The 4735-nt window shown below is 47.4% G+C and overlaps 1 pseudogene; it reads left to right on the plus strand.

Annotated features, from left to right (window-relative positions):
* The first annotated feature begins 3939 nt into the window (after window positions 1-3939).
* LOC134963298 (5S ribosomal RNA) lies at window positions 3940-4057 on the plus strand (annotated as a pseudogene).
* The last annotated feature ends 678 nt before the right edge of the window (window positions 4058-4735 follow it).

Below are 4735 nucleotides of genomic sequence, written 5' to 3' on the forward strand. Positions count from 1 at the left end.
ATCCAACCTTCATTTGTGCCCCATTGGCACCGTGGGCCCTTGACGTGGTGTCGCGTTTTCTTGTGTCAAAATGTTTGGAACCTTTATGAAAGGTTGTGTTAAAATTTCTCTCTTGGAGAGTGGTCATGCTTTTGGCTTTGGCGTCCGCAAGGCGGATGCCGGAAGTAGCGGCTGGGTCTCACAAGAGCCCCTGTTTGATCTTCCAGGTGGATAGAGCGGATTTGAGAACTCGGATAATAGTTCTGTCAAAAGTGGTTTCGGTGTTTCGCAGAAACCTGCCTATTTGATGCCTGTGGTTGCTTAAGCATTGGCTGATTCAAGGTCTCTCGATGTAGTTAGGGATTTGGATATTTATGTCGCCAATTTGGCTCAGATTGGGGAAACAGAGGCTCTGTTTGTACGGTATGTCCCAGTGTGATTGGGGCGCCTGCGTCTCGGCGGTCTGTTACACGCTGGATCTGTGATACGATTCGGCATGCTCGTTCTACGGCTAGATTGCAGTTACCGAAGTCGGTGGTGACCCATTCTACTAGGTAGATGGGCTATTCTTTAGCGGATGCCCGAGGAGTCTCGCCGGTTCAACTTTGCCAAGTGGATACTTGGTCGGGTTCAAACACTTTGGCTAAGCTGTACAAGTTTGATACCCTGGCTGATGGGGACCTCATGTTTGCTCAATCGGTGCTGCAGAGTCGTCCGCACTCTCCTGCCGGTCTGGAGCTTTGGAATAAACCCCATGGTCCTTACGGAGTCCCCAGCATCCTCTAGGACGTATGAGAAAATAGGATTTTAATACCTACCGGTTAATCCTTTTCTCTTAGTCAGTAGAGGATGCTGGGCGCCCGTCCCAGTGCGTACTGTGTCTGCAGTTATTGGTTATGGTTACACTCTTGTGGTGTTTCTTTTCTGTCAGGCTGTTGCTGACGTTGTGCATGCCATGGCAAGCGGTGTCTTATTATTGGTTGTGTTGACTCACTGGTTGTGTTACATATCCTCTCAGCATGTGGCTGTGTATTGTCCATGCCGTGGGCTGGTATTCTTTTGAATGCCGCGTTCTGCAGTATGTTCGTGGTGTGAGCTGGTATGACACTCACCGTGTTTAAACAATAAATTCTTTCTTCGAAATGTCAGTCTTCCTGGGCACCGTTTTCTAACTGAGGTCTGGAGGAGGGGCATAGAGGAAGGAGCCAGTTCACACCCATTCAAAGTCTTATGGTGTGCCCATGTCTCCTGCGGATCCCGTCTATACCCCATGGTTCTTTCGTTGTCCCCAGCATCCTCTACGGACTAAGAGAAAATGATTTACTGGTAGGTATTAAAATCCTATTTTTTCTTTATCCCTGCTCTGCAGAAAAAATCCTTTTGCGAACAGTGGTGGCATTAACAAGCTGTTCCTGCCAAGTCCCCGCAGGCAGTCTTTCGGTTGTCAAAAAAACTATCCCGATCTGTGTAGTACTGTGCATGCCCTATCTATCTGTCTGTCTGTCTGTCTATTTATCTATCTAATTCAAGAACAAAACATAACCTCTTTAGCAATGGGGACCCAACACTGCCCTTATGGGCACTGCTGAGTCACTGCTGGGTGAATGAGTCATACGCAAGTGCAAACTGGCTACCGCGCATGTGCATGACACAGAGCCCACCCTGGACCTCACTGGTGAGGTAAGCAATGTTGAATACCAATGGCATATTCGTTAGTATAACTGCGATACTATAGGTGTGTACACATGCCGCAATGCGCCGTATGCCCGATATTGACTATTCAATGCTGCTAGAGCCCAGCCCTGCAGATATGGTCAATGTTGGGCTGCCTGCTCAGTCTTTTTTTCCTTTCGATTATGATCCCACGGACCGTGAATTGGCATAGCAAGGACTATAAACACGGTGCGATATGCACTATATTTTCTTACGATATTGACTATATAGCAAAAAGAAGAAAGAAGACTTCTTTGTGGGTGCACTCTTGTTTCTATAAATTCCATTGTCAGTATGAAGATATGAAAATTAAAACGTCACTTTTAATACAATAGCTTAAAATATAAATCTCCTACCACATATGGACATAACATATATATAACACAACAGTGATTATTTTCATTTATTCTGACCTGTCTGTAACGTTTATTAAAAACATTGTATCTTTATAAAGCTAATCTGACCAACTTGTTCTTTTAGATCAGGGGCGGGGAACCTTTTTTCTACAAAGGGTCATTTGGATATTTATAAAATCCTTCGGGGGCCATCCAAAAATTATTAACTTAAAAATTAGCCTGCCCCCAGTAGTTATGCCCCAGTAGATATGCACCCAGTAGTTATGCCCCAAGTCAGTAGTTATGCCCCCAGTAGATATACCCCCAGTCAGTTGTTATGCCCCAGTAGATATGCCCCCAGTCACTTGTTATCCCCAGTAGATATACCCCAGTCACTTGTTATGCCCCATTAGATATGCCCCCTGTAGTTATGCCCCATTAGATATGCCCTCAGTTGTTATGCCCCATTAGATATGCTTCCTGTAGTTATGCCCCATTAGATATGCCCTCAGTCAGTTGTTATGCCCCATTAGATATTCCACCTGTAGTTATGCACCATTAGCTATGCCCCCTAGTGCCGCTTACACACATACACACACACTCACATTAAAAGAAAAAGTAAAACCACAATGCTCACCAGCCCCGCTCCTGCTTCCAGACCATTGCCCTCGCCTGGCCGCCCGCTCCTCAGAACTATGGGAGAGACGTTATGACATTTCTCCCATAGCACCGCACACTGCCAGAGCTCAGGAGTGAGCTCCTGCCTCCGGCTGCTGCTTAGGGGAAGAAGCCGGGCGCCCGCTAGTAAAGAAATCTCAGCAGGCGCCCTGCATCTCCCTCCGTTAGGTAAGCCTGGCCGGATCAAGTGGCTTTGCGGTCCTTATACGGCCCACGGCCCTGAGGTTCCCCACCACTGTTTTAGATACAAGACTGTTCTATGGAAGGATACTTTGTTACATAGTATACTACAAGTGATACTATTATCTTTATTTTACAAACCTGCTCTCTGCTAAAACTATTTTGTCATACAATTATGCTTTTTTGAGACGGACATTGGTGGTCATTCCGAGTTGTTCGCTCGCTGCCGTTTTTAGCAGAATAGCGATCAGGCTAAAAATGGGCGATTCTGCGCATGCGTATGGGCCGCAGGGCGCACGCGCTAAGTATTTTCACACAAAACTATGCAATTTTACACAGGTCCTAGCGACGATTTTCAGTCGCTCTACTGATCGGTGAGTGATTGACAGGAAGTGGGTGTTTCTGGGCGGAAACTGACTGTTTTCTGGGAGTGTGCTAAAAAACGCAGGCGTGTCAGGCTAAAACGCAGGAGGGTCTGGAGAAACGGGGGAGTGGGTGGCCGAACGCAGGACGTGTTTGTGACGTCAAACCAGGAACTAAACGGACTGAGGTGATCGCAATCTAGGAGTAGGTATGGAGCTACTCAGAAACTGCAGGCAAATATTTAATAGCAGAACTGCTAATCTTTCGTTCGCAATTCTGCTAAACTAAGATACACTCCCAGAGGGCGGCGGCCTAGCGTGTGCACTGCTGCTAAAAGCAGCTAGCGAGCGATCAACTCGGAATGAGGGCCATTGTCTGGATACTTTTGTCTTAATTTATCTCTATAATTGTTACCAACAGTTTTTTTCAGCACCACAGACCGATATACACATAGCTTATATATTCATTAGTTATAGGAATAGGGACGCCAATTTTTAGCACACCTACTTTTCTGCTTCAAGACTCTCATTGGTGATTTTGGGGACGTTCTTCCATGGCAGTTTTTTCCAACTGGTTTGTTATTTGGTCACCATCTAACACCAACAGCAGATCCTCTTCTTCTCCATTCTTTATTACTTCCTTCTGAACTCTCATCAATGATTCGGGAGATGGATGCATGCCAACACGCTTAACCTACTATCATACCTCACTGCTTGTGCCCAATCTCGTCCGATCTTGGAAGCTAAACAGTTGAGGGCCGGGGTAGTACCTGGCGGGTGACCACCAGGGAAGACTCGGTGCAGTAGGTTGTTAATCTAGGAACAAATCCAGTCTAACATTTAAAGCAGATTCACATTTTTTCTTTCATCTGTTCTTTGCGACTCCCATTACCTATCGGTCCTGTTAATCTTCAGTGCTGAAGTGGCGGAACTACCACCAGTGCAAGCGGTGCCTTGCACTGAGGCCCGCCACTGTCAAGGGGCCCAAAGCCAGCGCGGCATATAATGAGTCAAACTGACTCATTACATGCCGCCTGCCGCTGTGTGCTGCGGGCCAACGCCACCGAGGAGAAGAGCACAGGGACGCAACGGCCACAGGGGGGGAAGGAGGGGGAGGGAGGTGGAGGAGGGAGCCGCAGCAGCGCAGTGTAATTGGTGGAGGTGCTACTGCAGCTGTCCCTCTCCTTCCACATAGGCTGGCCACCGCTGTGAATGCTGGGATGCGCTTCCATAATCACAGCGGTGGCAGACAGCCTATGTGGAAGGATAGGGACAGCTGCAGCGGTGCCTCCACCAATTACACTGTGCTGCTGCAGCTCCCGAGTCCCCCTCCCTCCAAATTCTTCTACACTGCCTGGGATCTGCCAGAAGATGCTGCACCGTGGAGCCTGACTGCCAGCGGAGACAGTAAGTATAATCTATTTTGTCTATCTATCTATCTATCATAATGTGTAAAAAGGGGGACGCTGTCTGACATAATGTGTAAAA

This window comes from Pseudophryne corroboree, chromosome 9, assembly GCF_028390025.1.
Source record: "Pseudophryne corroboree isolate aPseCor3 chromosome 9, aPseCor3.hap2, whole genome shotgun sequence".
NCBI classification, from domain to species: Eukaryota; Metazoa; Chordata; class Amphibia; order Anura; family Myobatrachidae; genus Pseudophryne; species Pseudophryne corroboree.